This window comes from Ranitomeya imitator, chromosome 6, assembly GCF_032444005.1.
Source record: "Ranitomeya imitator isolate aRanImi1 chromosome 6, aRanImi1.pri, whole genome shotgun sequence".
Taxonomy (NCBI): Eukaryota; Metazoa; Chordata; class Amphibia; order Anura; family Dendrobatidae; genus Ranitomeya; species Ranitomeya imitator.
In genome coordinates, this window is record NC_091287.1 from 229,592,529 (window position 1) to 229,609,177 (window position 16,649).

A 16,649-nucleotide genomic window follows, 5' to 3' on the forward strand; every position below is an offset into this window, starting at 1 on the left:
GTAAATACATCAGCTGATGGGCATGCCACAGTTTTTTTCATGGATATCTGTCATAAATTTTGTATGCCTCCATATTAAATTGGAGACTTCTAGGACATCCCTATTATGGATCAAAGCATAAAATGTATATATGTTCTGTATTCTACTTTGGCCCACTGTCAAGGTTAACTGCCATTCAGCCTCAAGCAGTCATGTCCATCTGCATAAGACTCTTGAGCAACATTGTGGCCATTCTTATGATCGATAAAAGCTGTTGGGTATAAAACATATTCAGATACAGAACCAATACTTGAGAAAATGCAAATCCCTTCTACCTACAGCGAAGGAAATAATTATTTGATCCCTTGCTGATTTTCTAAGTTTGCCCACTGACAAAGACATGAACAGTCTATAAGTTTAAGGGTAGGTTCAATTTAAAATTAAGAGAAAGAATATCAAAAATAAAATCCAGAAAATCACATTGTATAACTTATAAAACTTTATTTGCTTTATGCAGTGAGAAATAAGTATTTGATACCCTTCCAACCATTAAGAGTTCTGGCCCCTACAGACCAGTTAGATGCTCCTAATTAACTCATTACCTGTATTAAAGACAGCTGTCTTACATAGTCACCTTTATAAAAGACTTCTGTCCACAGACTCAATTAATCAGTCAGACTCTAACCTCTACAACATGGGCAAGACCAAAGAGCTTTATAAATATGTCAAGGACAAGATCATAGACCTGCACAAAGCTGGAATGGGCTACAAAACCAAACCTAAAATGTTGGATAAGAAGGAGACAACAGTTGGTGCAATAGTAAGAAAATGGAAGAAATACAAAATGACTGTCAATCAACATTGATCTGGGGCACCATGCAAAATCTCACCTCGTGGGGGTATCCTTGATCATGATGAAGGTGAGAGATAAGCCTAAAACTACACATGGGGAACTTGTTAATGATCTCAAGGCAGCTGGGACCACAGTCACCAAGAAAACCATTGGCAACACATTACGCCGTAAAGGTTTTAAATCCTGCAGTGCCCGCAAGGTCCCCCTGCTCAAGAAGGAACATGTGCAGGCCCGTCTAAAGTTTGCCAATGAACACCTAGAAGATTCTGTGGGTGACTTGAAGAAGGTGCTGTGGTCAGATGAGGCAAAAATTGAGCTCTTTGACATTAACTGAACTTGCTGTGTTTGGAGGAAGAGAAATGCTGCCTATATCCCAAAGAACACTGTCCCCACTGTCAAGCATGGAGGTGGAAACATTATGTTTTGGGGATGTTTCTCTGCTAAGGGCTCAGGACCACTTCACCACATCAATGGGAGAATTGATGGAGCCATTTACCCTACAATCCTGAGTGACAACCTCCTTCCCTCCACCAGTACATTAAAAATGGGTCATGGCTGTGTCTTCCAGCAAGACAATGACCCAAAACACACGCCCAAGGCAACAAAGGAGTGGCTCAAAAGGAAGCACATTAAGGTCATAGAGTGGCCTATCCAGTCTCCAGACCTTGATCCCATAGAAAACTTATGGAGGGAGTTGAAGCACTGAGTTACCAAGCAGCAGCCTCTAAATCTTAATAATTTACAGATGATCTGCAAAGTGGAGTGGACCAAAACTCCTACTGACATGTGCACAAACCTCATCATCAACTACAAAAAAATGTATGACTGCTGTGCTTGCCAACAAGGGTTTTGCCACCAAGTATTAAGCCTTGCTTGCAAAAGAGGGATCAAATGCTTATTTCTCACTGCAAAATGCAAATAAATTTATATGATATATACAATGTGATTTTCTGGATTTTTATTTTTTATATTCTCTCTCAACGTTAAAATTAACCTACTCTTAAAATTATAGACTGTTCATGTCTTTGTCAGTGGGCAAACTTAGAAAATCAGCAAGGGATCAAATAATCATTTCCTTCAATGTACCTTTACTTTAGTTACCATAGATGCATCTGTGCCATGATAAGATCAGTATCTGACCTGCGTCTTTACATTTAGGGATCTTTGTAGGTACAAAATACAAGGACACAATATATTTTAGGTGCATTTTGTTATAATTAATGAACAAGCATTTATTTGCTGAATGAAAAAATGGGACGTGTAATACTAGACAAGTTTTTAAATTGGTATTCAATATTTCTCATCTAACCCTTGACCGATGTTGAACGCGCTAAGTTCTGTGATTCGCTTCTTTCAAATAGAGGAATGAAATATAAATGCTTCAATGCATCAGAAGAGAGGATTTTAATGAGAAGTAAGCAATAACTCCATTAGTAGGTATATGTTTGCATAGCAGTGGACAGCATAGAATATTGAAATAATCATACATTTTGAATTAACTATTAACCCCTTTACCCCCAAGGGTGGTTTGCACGTCAATGACCAGGCCAATTTTTACAATTCTGACCACTGTCCCTTTATGAGGTTATAACTCCGAAACGCTTCAACGGATCCTGGTGATTCTGACATTGTTTTCTCGTGACATATTGTACTTCATGATAGTGGTAAAATTTCTTTGATAGTACCTGCGTTTATTTGTGAAAAAAACGGAAATTTGGCGAAAATTTTGAAAATTTCACAATTTTCAAACTTTGAATTTTTATGCAATTAAATCACAGAGATATGTCACACAAAATACTTAATAAGTAACATTTCCCACATGTCTCCTTTACATCAGCATAATTTTGGAACCAATTTTTTTTTTGTTAGGGAGTTATAAGGGTTAAAAGTTGACCAGCAATTTCTCATTTCTACAACACCATTTTTTTTTAGGGACCACGTCTCATTTGAAGTCATTTTGAGGGGTCTATATGATAGAAAATGCCCAAGTGTGACACCATTCTAAAAACTACACCCCTCAAGGTGCTCAAAACCACATTCAAGAAGTTTATTAACCCTTCAGGTGTTTAATAGGAATTTTTGGAATGTTTAAATAAAAATGAACATTTAACTTTTTTACACAAAAAATTTACTTCAGCTCCAATTTGTTTTATTTTACCAAGGGTAACAGGAGAAAATGGACCACAAAAGTTGTTGTGCAATTTGTCCTGAGTACGCTGATACCCCATATGTGGCAGTAAACCACTGTTTGGGCGCATGGGAGAGCTCGGAAGGGAAGGAGCGCCGTTTGACTTTTCAATGCAAAATTGACAGGAATTGAGATGGGACGCCATGTTGCGTTTGGAGAGCCACTGATGTGCCTAAACATGGAAACCCCCCACAAGTGACACCATTTTGGAAAGTAGACCCCCTAAGGAACTTATCTGGATGTGTGGTGAGCACTTTAACCCACCAAGTGCTTCACAGAAGTTTATAATGCAGAACCGTAAAAATAAAAAATCATATTTTTTCACAAAAATTATATTTTTGCCCCCAATTTTTTATTTTTCCAAGGGTAAGAGAAGAAATTGGACCTCAAAAGTTGTTGTCCAATTTGTCCTGAGTACGCTGATACCCCATATGTGGCAGTAAACCACTGTTTGGGCGCATGGGAGAGCTCGGAAGGGAAGGAGCGCCGTTTGACTTTTCAATGCAAAATTGACAGGAATTGAGATGGGACGCCATGTTGCGTTTGGAGAGCCACTGATGTGCCTAAACATTGAAACCCCCTACAAGTGACACCATTTTGGAAAGTAGACCCCCTAAGGAACTTATCTGGATGTGTGGTGAGCACTTTGACCCACCAAGGGCTTCACAGAAGTTTATAATGCAGAGCCATAAAAATAAAACAAAATTTTTTTCCCACAAAAATTATATTTTAGCCCCCAGTTTTGTATTTTCCCGAGGGTAACAGGAGAAATTGGACCCCAAAAGTTGTTGTCCAATTTGTCCTGAGTACGCTGATACCCCATATGTGGGGGGGAACCACCGTTTGGGCGCATGGGAGGGCTCGGAAGGGAAGGAGCGCCATTTGGAATGCAGACTTAGATGGAATGGTCTGCAGGCGTCACATTGCGTTTGCAGAGCCCCTAATGTACCTAAACAGTAGAAACCCCCCACAAGTGACACCATTTTGGAAAGTAGACCCCATAAGGAACTCATCTTGATGTGTTGTGAGAGCTTTGAACCCCCAAGTATTTCACTACAGTTTATAACGCAGAGCCGTGCAAATAAAAAATATTTTTTTTTCCACAAAAATTATATTTTAGCCCCCAGTTTTGTATTTTTCCAAGGTTAGCAGGAGAAATTGGACCCGAAATGTTGTTGTCCAATTTGTCCTGAGTACGCTGATACCCGATATGTGGGGGGGAACCACCGTTTGGGCGCATGGGAGGGCTCGGAAGGGAAGGAGCATCATTTGGAATGCAGACTTAGATGGATTGGTCTGCAGGCGTCACATTGCGTTTGCAGAGCCCCTAATGTACCTAAACAGTAGAAACCCCCCACAAGTGACACCATTTTGGAAAGTAGACCCCATAAGGAACTCATCTTGATGTGTTGTGAGAGCTTTGAACCCCCAAGTATTTCACTACAGTTTATAACGCAGAGCCGTGCAAATAAAAAATATTTTTTTTTCCACAAAAATTATATTTTAGCCCCCAGTTTTGTATTTTTCCAAGGTTAGCAGGAGAAATTGGACCCGAAATGTTGTTGTCCAATTTGTCCTGAGTACGCTGATACCCGATATGTGGGGGGGAACCACCGTTTGGGCGCATGGGAGGGCTCGGAAGGGAAGGAGCATCATTTGGAATGCAGACTTAGATGGATTGGTCTGCAGGCGTCACATTGCGTTTGCAGAGCCCCTAATGTACCTAAACAGTAGAAACCCCCCACAAGTGACCCCATATTGGAAACTAGACCCCTCAATGAACTTATCTAGATGTGTTGTGAGAGCTTTGAACCCCCAAGTGTTTCACTACAGTTTATAACGCAGAGCCGTGAAAATAAAAAATATTTTTGTTTTCCCACAAAAATTATTTTTTAGCCCCCAGTTTTGTATTTTCCCAAGGGTAACAGGAGAAATTGGTCCACAAAAGTTGTTGTCCAATTTGTCCTGAGTACGCTGATACCCCATATGTGAGGGTAAACCCCTGTTTGGGCACACAGGAGAGCTAGGAAGGGAAGGAGCACTGTTTTACTTTTTCAACGCAGAATTGGCTGGAATTGAGATCGGACGCCATGTCGTGTTTGGAGAGCCCCTGATGTGCCGAAACAGTGGAAACCCCCCAATTATAACTGAAACCCTAATCTAAACACACCCCTAACCCTAATTCCAATGGTAACCCTAACCACACCTCTAACCCTGACACACCCCTAACCCTAATCCCAACCCTATTCCCAAATGTAAATGTAATCTAAACCCTAACCCTAACTTTAGCCCCAACCCTAACTGTAGCCCCAACCCTAACCCTAGCCCTAACCCTAACCCTAGCCCTAACCCTAGCCCTAACCCTAGCCCTAACCCTAACCCTAGCCCAAGCCCTAACCCTAGCCCTAACCCTAACCCTAGCCCTAGCCCTAACCCTAGCCCTAACCCTAGCCCTAACCCTAACCCTAACCCTAGCCCTAACCCTAGCCCTAACCCTAGCCCTAGCCCTAACCCTAGCCCTAGCCCTAGCCCTAACCCTAGCCCTAACCCTAGCCCTAATGGGAAAATGGAAATAAATACATTTTTTTTTATTTTTCCCTAACTAAGGGGGTGATGAAAGGGGGGTTTGATTTACTTTTATAGCGGGTTTTTTAACGGATTTTTATGATTGGCAGCCGTCACACACTGAAAGACCCTTTTTATTGCAAAAAATATTTTTTGCAATACCACATTTTGAGAGCTATAATTTTTCCATATTTTGGTCCACAGAGTCATGTGAGGTCTTGTTTTTTGTGGGACGAGTTGACGTTTTTACTGAAAACATTTTCGGGCACGTGACATTTTTAGATCGCTTTTTATTCCGATTTTTGTGAGGAAGAATGACCAAAAACCAGCTATTCATGAATTTCTATTGGGGGAGGCGTTTATACCGTTCCGCGTTTGGTAAAATTGATAAATCAGTTTTATTCTTCGGGTCAGTACGATTACAGCGATACCTCATTTATATCATTTTTTTATGGTTTGGCGCTTTTATACGATAAAAACTATTTTACAGAAAAAATAATTATTTTTGCATCGCTTTATTCTCAGGACTATAACTTTTTTATTTTTTTGCTGATGATGCTGTATGGTGGCTCGTTTTTTGCGGGACAATATGACGCTTTCAGCGGTACCATGGTTATTTATATCTGTCCTTTTGATCGCGTGTTATTCCACTTTGTGTTCGGCGGTATGATAATAAAGCGTTGTTTTTTGCCTCGTTTTTTTTTTTTCTTACGGTGTTTACTGAAGGGGTTAACTAGTGGGACAGTTTTATAGGTCGGGTCGTTACGGACGCGGCGATACTAAATATGTGTACTTTTATTGGGTTTTTTTTTTATTTAGATAAAGAAATGTATTTATGGGAATAATATATATATTTTTTTTCATTATTTTGGAATATTTTTTTTTATTTTTTTTTACACATTTGAAAATTTTTTTTTTTACTTTTTTACTTTGTCCCAGGGGGGGACATCACAGATCAGTGATCTGACAGTTTGCACAGCACTCTGTCAGATCACCGATCTGATAGGAGTGCAGTCTGCTTCACAGTGCCTGCTCTGAGCAGGCTCTGTGAAGCCATCTCCCTCCCTGCAGGACCCGGATCCGCGGCCATCTTGGATCTGGGGCTGGAGGGAGCAGGGAGGGAGGTGAGACCCTCGCAGCAACGCGATCACATCGCGTTGCTCCGGGGGTCTCAGGGAAGCCCGCAGGGAGCCCCCTCCCTTCGCGGTGCTTCCCTGCACCGCCGGCACATCGCGATCATCTTTGATCGCGGTGTGCCAGGGGTTAATGTGTCGGGGGCGGTCCGTGACCGCTCCTGGCACATAGTGCCGGATGTCAGCTGCGATAAGCAGCTGACACCCGGCCGCGATCGGCCGCGCTCCCCCCGTGAGCGCGGCCGATCGGCTATGACGTACTATCCCGTCCAGGGTCAGATAAGCCCAGGGCACCTCGACGGGATAGTACGTCTAAGGTCACAGAGGGGTTAATTATAACAGTAGAAGAAGAGCTTGTAATGAAACATAGAAAATAGTCTATAAATGCAAACAATTAGAACATTTCAGAAAAGCACCGCTTTATCTTAAATGGAACCTGTCACCTGAATTTGGCGGGACCCGTTTTCGGTCATATGGGCGGAGTTTTCGGGTGTTTTATTCACCCTTTCCTTACCCGCTGGCTGCATGCTGGCCGCAATATTGGATTGAAGTTCATTCTATGTCCTCCGTAGTACACGCCTGTGCAAGGTTGGATGACATGGCTCCCCAAACCATTACTGATTGTGGAAACTTCATACTAGACCTCAAGCAGATTGAATTGTGTGCCTCTCCACTCTTCCTCCAGACTCAGGGACCTTAATTTCTAAATGACTTGCAAAATGTACTTTGATGTGAAAAAATACCTTGTACCACTGAGCAACAGTTCTTTTTCTCCTTGACCCATGTAAGACGCTTCTGGCATTGTAGATTGGTCATGAGTGGCTTGACATAAGGAATGCGACACTTGTAGCCCATGTCCTGAATATGTCTGTGTGTGGTGGCTCTTCAAGCAATGACTCTAGCAGCGTTTCACTATTTGTAAATCTCTCCCAAATTTTTGAATGGCATTTTCTTTACAATCCTTTCAAAGCTGCGGTTATCCCAGTTACTTGTACACCTTTTTCTACCACACTCTTTCCTTCCACTTAACTTTCCATTAATATGCTTGGATACAGCACTGTGAACAGCCAGCTTCTTTAGCAATGATGTTTTGTGGCTTAACCTCCTTGTGGAGTGTGTCAATGACTGCCTTCTGGGCATCTGTCAAGTCAGCAGTCTTCCCCATGATTGTGGAGCCTACTGAAACAGAGTAAGGGACCTTTTTAAACGCTTAGGAAGCCTTTGCAGGTTTTTGTGTTAATTATTCTAATTTACTGTGATAATGACATTTGGGTTTTCTTTGGCTGTAAACCATAATCATCAACATTAACAGAGATAATCACTTGAAATAGATCACTCTGTTTGTAATGACTCTATATGAGTTTCACTTTTTGTATTGAGGAACTGAAATAAATTAACTTTTTGATGATATTCTAATTTTGTGAGAAGCACCTAAATAAATTAACTTTTTGATGATATTCTAATTTTGTGAGAAGCACCTGTATCTTTATTGAGTAAACTCAAAAAACACTAAAAAGTTCCAAAAACTGTGCTGAAATGGAGGGTCACTTACATATGACATCCAAATGGCATGAAAGTATTAATGCTCTCACCTAATAAGACTACAAACTTTTTAGGGTACAGTATTATGTTGAGCATATAAAGCTAATATAGAGGGTGGGCCATTTTGTATGAATACACCTAAATAAAATGGGAATGGTTGGTGATATCAACTTCCTGTTTGCGGCACATTAGGGTGTCAAGCCTGAGCATTCCTGCATGAGCTGTTTCCTGGAAAGTGCATTGGTCATCGTGGGCCAGTTGAATGACCAGCAAGGTCTCCCGATCTGACCCCCTTAGACTTTTATCTTTGGGGCCATCTGAAGGCAATTGTCTATGCTGTGAAGATACAAGATGTGCAGCATCTGAAACAATGGATACTGGAAGCCTGTGCTAGCATTTCTTCTGTGGTCTTGCTATCAGTGTGTCAAGAGTGGGAGGAAAAGGTTGCACTGACAATCCAACACTATGGGCAGCACTTTGAGCACATTTTATAAGTGATCATAAACTTGTAAATAACTGACGAAGGAATAAAGTTATGTTAAAACCAAGCACATTATTGTTTTTCTTGTGAAATTCTCAATAAGTTTGATGTGTCACATGACCCTCTTCCCATTGAAAAAAATAAAGTTGGATCCAAAACGGCCAACTTCAAAATAACCACCATGGTCACCACCCATCTTGAAAAGTTTTCCCCCTCCCATATACTAATGTGCCACAAACAGGAAGTTGATATCACAAACCATTCCCATTTTATTTAGGTGTATCCATATAAATGGCCCACCCTGTAGAGGAATGCTCTATTAAATCCTGCTACCACAGAAAGAGAGAGAGAAAACAAAAAAAACGTAATTGGCAGAAAAAGGTCATACAATATATTATTATAGGATTCTGCAATGACATATAATTTCCTCAATTTTAAGAGATATATTATCCATTGCTAAATACAGCCCTTACAAAGTGCAATACTGATAAGGTGCATAATTAATAGTGCAGAAACATTCAGATCCTTTCTTGTTGTTTTTATGCTAGTGTTTTTTGTTATCCTTTCTTCAATTATTAGAATATTATAATTGTTTAAGGTGATAATAGTGCTAAAGTGCTGTGTATATAAAGTGTAACTCTATATAAAGCATATAGTATGCAGCATGCCAAGGGTTCCCAATTATATTATGTGCATGCTGTTTATCTGTTTAACAGCATTTGAGATGCAGCATGTTATGGGCCCCATATTGTATACATGTTGCATGGCAAAGGCATGGAATAGTATTGTGGAACAATACAGGCTCAAATTAGTTTGTACAAGAATTGCCATGCAACTTTCAAAGGGCTTTTTGTTATCTTGCATATGTTCAGTGATTACATATAACCATATGTATGCTGGAGCACATAAGAGTCTGCTGACAAAGTGTTCGCCTGGTGAAAAATTCCAATATATGAAAGGAAAACGATATAACATATAAGGAAGGTTTATACCTGGCACTTGTCCTGATAATGTTTGGAAGTGGAGCAGAGTAGCGTCCCTCTGCCCCGACGCGCATTTCGCCCAGCTTCTCCTTTCTTATACTTTATTTCATTTTCCCTTCATATATTCATAGCAACAATAATTTGTGAATCTTTCTTTTCTTTTTTCCTTGTCAACATTTTTTTCTCATTGTTGAGGGGAATCTGTCACCGGGATTTTGCTACCTCATCTGGGAGCAGCATAATGTATGAAAAGAGACCCTGAGTCTAACAATGTATCACCTAGTTTAATATGTGCAGCAGCTGTGACACACTCAGAGCTCTTAGATGTAGCATGTAACATAGCTGAGAAAGCTAACCCTGCCCACAACAGACTCTCTTTGTACATTATCTATTGACCGTGAACTGCTAATAACTGCGGGCTGAGTGCATGGATGAGGATGCACGTGGGCAGCTAGTCCAGGCAGTGATAATCTTCTGCTGATAAACACTCATTGTATTGAAACAAAAACTCACAGCCTAATGAGTGACACAACCCTTATCACAGGGTGGAAGACATAAGAACACTAAGATAAAGGCCAACCAGATATAGAGGCCGGACATCCCCTTTTTGGCATGACTTACAGGAGCAGGTGCAAGTAAATCATGGGAATGCGTCTAATTCTGTGTGGGAGAACTCTGAGGTAATCTCTCATTCTTTGCAAGTCATTAATTTCTGTGATCATATTTTGTTTTTCCAGAAGGGCGTCACTTCTGTACCTACCCACAATGTTGACAAGTTTAGTTTCATTAAAGACCTCTATTTTTTAGAAACTTAACATTCCAGGTGATCTACAACAAACCAAACATTGTACAAAATCTTTCGGAGGATGAGCACCAAACGTTTCAGGAGCTGTTGGAGCTTCTTGAGGAGAACCATTCTATTGCTACTAGAAAACGTTTCCATTACAAGAATAAGTCTACAAACATAGACTATAAACGTGATATTCTGCTCATGTCTCCTCAGTTGGGTACTTCACCTAACCTTTCTATGGCTGAAAAGCATGGTTCTTTGGCCAGCCCACATGTACTTAGAGGAGGCCATTAGGCAATTGAGTGACTCAAAAGTATACCAAAATTTGACCTCTGACCCAAAATCTGTCTTACTCACTAAATTTCAGACCCTACATTCCAGAACAGAACATTATGGTATCATCACTCCCAATGAGAGAAAGTACATGTGGGTAGAACATCCCATCATTTCCACCTTCTACATGCTGCCAAAGATCCACAAAAATGCCACTAAACCGCCCAGCCATCCAATAGTTTTCAGCATAGGCAGCTTATGTGAGAGAACCTGCGCTTGTTTGGACTTTTTCTTGCAACTCCTGGCCCTATAATTGCCCTCTTTTATTAGGGACACTGCCCTCTTCATCGAGGTCTGCCATGATATTACTTTACCAATGAAGTTTCTCCTTGTGACGTGCGACGTCGAGTCGCTTTACTCTAACATCAGCCAGAAGGATAAGATCAATACCGGAGCCTTCTTCTTGGATAAATGCATCCATGTGGATTGCAGACATGACTCATTTATCATTGATCTCTTCAAATTCATTCTTCACCATAACTACTTCCTTTTTGCTAGAACATTTTTTTACAGGTCTCTCAAGTAATATTTTAGAACGTTGATCTGCACTCAATGAATCACAAAGAAGTTCTATTTCAAGATAATTTTCAATTTTAATTTACAGCCGACATAATAGGACAAAGATCCATCCAACATTTCGGAATTATTACCTTTATCAAGGATATCTGTAAAGGTAGTCCGTTGGCGTGCTTCCGTTAGAGACAGTGCCAGGTTGCAGTGGATAAATGCAACTCTTACGCTGCGATGGGTAGATGGGTATCTGTTGATGTGTTCCCGGGGGTTAGGTGCAGACCTAAGAACTATGAACTACGGGGGCTCGATGTGCACCAGCATGTGCATATATATTTCTATGATGATGGGAAGAGAATCTGTTGTATCCTTCCAAGGTTTTTAAAGAACAGGCTCGTCATTGGCATCGCTACATATTGACAATATATTTTTTCTATGGAAGGGCACTGGGACATGAGAGTGTTCAATTTCTGAACAATTTAAATCTAAATTCTTGTAATATCTTTCTCACTCACTCATTCTCTTCCAGCTCCGTCACCTTCCTTGACTGAAAGATTTTTGTACATGGCAATCGCCTGGCCACCGACCTTTTTCACAAATCAACTGCTACCAATTCAGTGCTAGAATATAATAGCTTCCATCCTACACATACAAAAATGGGGGTGCCCACTGGACAATTTCTCAGAGTCAGATGGAACTGTACACGTGACCAAGACTTTCTTATTCAAGCAAGAGTCCTCACTGATCACTTTCTACATTCCAGACGGCCCGAAGACATGATCAGACTTAATTTCTTTCCCCTCGCATCCATGGAACCTTGTTTACATAGTATTTCTATATTTGCCATGTTTGCACATTCCAACAATTTTTTACAAAAAATGTTTTTGTTTTTGCATCACCATATTCTGAGAGCTGTATTTTTTTTTCCCACTGAAATAACTGGAGGCTTGTTTTTTTATGAGATGAGTTGAAGTTTTTATTGTTACCATTTTTGAAAGCATAGCATTTCATAGCTATTTTCATATTTTTGAATAACAGAATTACTGAAAAACAGCAATCCATAAATTATTTTTATTCACTCTGTTACACCATTCCCCAAAAGGTAAAAGGGATCAGAAAACTTAGCGCTTTGAGTCAGTATGATTATAGTAATACCAGATTTATGTCTTTTTTGGTTTTGCTATTTTTACACAGAATTAATTTTTATAAAAACTAATTTTCTTTTTTCATCATCAAGTTCTTATAGCTAGAACGTTTTATTTTTTTTCTCTCACAGAGACATGGGAGGATGTGTTTTTGAAGGATAACACTTTCAATGATACTCTGATACTTGTATCCAACTTTTTTATTACTTTTCATTCTATTTTTTGTGTGTGACATCATTATGAAACAGCTACATTTGTGTCATATATTTATATTTTTACAGTGTTTACAGTCAGGATTAAATAATAACAGTTTTATAGCTAGTCATTCTGGACCCCGTGATACAAATGATGTGTTCTTTTTATACTTTTGTAAATAGAATTTTTTGTGGCTAAACATTTTTTAATTTTTTTTTCTTTTCATGCTTTATTTTGTACTTAGTTTTTACATTTTGTTTGTTTCATTACACTGGTTTTTACATTCTTGACTTTGTCCCTTTATGGGACTGGACTTTTCTCTAGTTTTAGGCTAAGTACACACTTGCGTTGGCTGGTCAGCGTATGGCTGCGTACATCCTCCTTTAAGCTCTGCCTAAATTCCCCCTACTTCCGCATTCGTCCTGTGCACCTATCTTTAGCATTGGAGCACAACTTTTTGTGTTCCCATGCAGTTTGCGGGCACATCAAAATGTCGCATGCGGATGCATCCGCATACAACGCATGTCCCTGCAATATTAAACATAGGTACGCAAGATGATGCAGGATGCATGCGGAATTAGGCGGAGCATAGGTGGAGCTTAAGGGAGGATGTATGCAGCCATAAGCAGGCCAGCCAAATGCAGGTGTGAAACTAGCCTTATACAGGTCTAATATCATGCAGTATTAGAAGGTGTTAGGCTAAGTTCACATTAGCGTATTTGTGCGCAGCGTATCATCTGCATGCATAAGCGCATGACAAAATGCATTTAATTGCATGCTTATGCTGTGTTTTTTATCCGCATCAGCTTCCGCATGACACCAGAAAAACGCTGCCTGTGCATGCTTTCAAATGCGATTTGGCATGTGTTTGCATTGTTTATGCGCATGTGTTTGATATTTCCCGGGAAAAATGGTTATGCGAACAATGCTTCTCCTGCAGAATTTGCGTGACACAAGACACATACAATGAGCGTGTCTCATGGGATTTCTATATATAGACACACTGCACAGATGAAATCCTCGTCTTTTGATGCTGTATCCAGCTGCAAGATGGAACGTAGCGTGGAGAGCTTCCTTTTTAATCTTGATTTGTCATTGAAATTGGCTTTAGCTTTTGCTTTGGTTTGTGAAGAAGAAGAAGACAAAGATGGAGAAGACGTCGTTGTTGCTATTGGCAGCACCCCATCGCTGAAGTATGGGAGAGCCGTGGAGCCTACCACTCGTTGTACACCGAGCTTTCTGAAAACCCAGAGAAGTTTTTCAACTACACGAGGATGTCAGAACAGAGCTTCAATGACATGATGCTATGTGTCCGAGGATCCATCACCAGGCAGGACACACAAGTACGTCAAGCAATTCCTGCTGAGGAACGTCTTTGGTAAACCTGAGGTACGTAATTTTGAAAAAGAAACACGTGTCATTAGTATTATTCTTATAAAAGCCATGTACTGATTTTTTTTCCATTTTCTGTTCAGCAGAGTCTTGGCTACCAGAGAGACCTTAAGATCTCTACATTTTCAATTCTGCATTGGAGTGTCCACCCTTTCTGGAATAGTTACAAACACCTGCCGTGCTTTATGTGACATTCTGCATGAAAAATTCCTTCCCCAGGCCACAACAGAACTCTGGCTGGAAAATGTTGCAAAATTCCAGGACATTTGTAATTTTCCAAACTGTTTGGGGGCTGTGGACGGCAAACATATTCGGATTATGAAACCTGCTAGAAGTGGATCTGAGTACTTCAATTCCCAAAAATATTTTTCGATTGTTCTTATGCGATTGCAGATGCTGTCGATTTGGTGCAATTGACGTTGGCTCATTTGGATGAGGAAAAGACTCTCAGACTTTCAAAGACTCTGACATGGGCTAACGTTTGTATGGGAATAACTTCAATTTTCCAATACCACGACCTCTTCCGAACACTGAAGGACCGCCAATGCCGTTTGTTGTGGTTGGGGATGAGGCGTTTCAATTGTGTGCCAACCTCATAAAACCATACTCAAGTCCGGACTTGAATCACACCAAAAGGATTTACAATTACCAACTGACAAGAGCACGAAGAACTGTGGAGTATGCATTTGGTTTGCTGGCATCTAAGTGGCACATTTTGGGAACAGCCATCAATCTAAAAACTGAGACAATTGATGAGGTTGCCAAAACGTGTGTTCTTCTGCACAATTACACCCTGGCAAAAGAGCAACACCACTTAGAACTTGAGGAACCTGTTGTTAGCACATTGCGGGATTACGAAAGATCACCCTCTGAGGACTGCAGTGGAAGTTTTCAAAATGAGGGCTAACTTTGCTGCTTACTTTGTTTTCGATATTGGATGTGTGACATGGCAAGAGGAAATTGTTTAATCCGCTTGTAAATGTACTTGTATTGTTTGCGGACTTTAATAATAATAAACCCCTCCACTGTAACACCCGTTATATAAAAACCCAAATGTGTGCGTTTTAAATAAAAAGATAAACACAGTGATTGTGAAAACAAAAGATTTGTTATTAACAAAAAAAACAATTTTTTGTTTAATAAACATTAATTTGAAAACAATAAATAAAAATGGGGTTTAGCTCCAGGGTCTGTTCGATGGGGTGACATTGTGAAACAGGGGGGTGTCAGTCTGGGATGATTGGGCAGGAGTGGGTGAGGGAGTGGTTACAGGGGAATAGTCAACAAAATGGAGGATTGGGTCATTGGGGAAGAAGACAAATTGAGAGTAGAAAATAAATTGGAAGAGATGGAAGGGATAGACACATTGGAAGGGATAGACACATGGGAAGGTGTAGACAGATTGGATAGCAGAGACATGTTAGGAGGGGAGGGTGGAGGTGGTGGGCAATTTTTTTGGCCAAGTTTTCTTCTCCCTGGCTTTTGTTTTTGGTGTGTATTGGGGTCTTTTTTTTGCTGTTCCCTCTGCATTTTTTCCTTTCTTGTTCAGGAGGTGCTGCACTCGGTGGTGTGGTGGAAGCAGCACACTGCAGTGATGCTGCCCTTGGCTGTGTGGTGGGAGCTGCATGCTGCACTCGGCTGTATGGTGGGAGCTGCAAACTGCAGGTGTGCTGCACTCGGCTGCAGGGTGGGAGCTGCATGCTGCAAGGATTCTGCACTCAGCTGCATGGTGTAGCTGGAAACTATAGGAACTGCTGCCACAATGTCCAGCGGTGGTGGTGGAGGAAAGTTCATTTGCACTGAAGTTAGTTGTTGCTATCCTTGTTGGGCTGGAGTATTCTGCGACTGGTGCTATGCTGGCCCTTGTTGCTGTGTAGGAAGCGAAATGTGTGGCAGCTGGTGATATCTTGACTGCATTTGGGACTGCTGCATGTCCTCTGTGTAAGCAGCCTGACAGGCCTTGATTACATAGAGCTGGAGATCAGGCAGCAGGTTTTCTGACACACTCTGCTCTCTTACGGACAAATTGTGGAATTCCTGGAAAAGTGTGTTCATCTGAGTGAACCCACTATTCAGTCTTTCTACAACCGACCTCATCCCATCCTGGAAGATCGAGCTTAAGTGAATAAGCTCGGGCATGATTGACCTCTCCTAGGCCCTCTGCCGCTGACGAGAAGGCCCCAAAAAACAGTGGCAGAGGGCTGGGAGAGGGGAAAACCTGATGGACCTGCTGCCAGTTCCCCAGCCTGTGAAGCCTGCTTGGTTGCTCCATCGCTGGTGGATGATTGGAACTGTTCGTTGGCTGGTGGATGAGGGGCCGCTCCAACTGAGGACAATCCAGGTTGTGTTGTACTGCTCCAGGTTCTGTGTGAAAAATAAATGAAAAACATTACTAAAAAAAATTAAATACTTTATGTAATAGTAAGACAACACAAAAGATAATCATGTTCGCTGAGCAACTGCAGGCCTCAGAGAAAACAGCATACAATGGTATTTATATTTTTGAGCTTTGGAACAGCACCACTTTGAACCCGATTCTCTTCTCTTATATAGTTGTTGA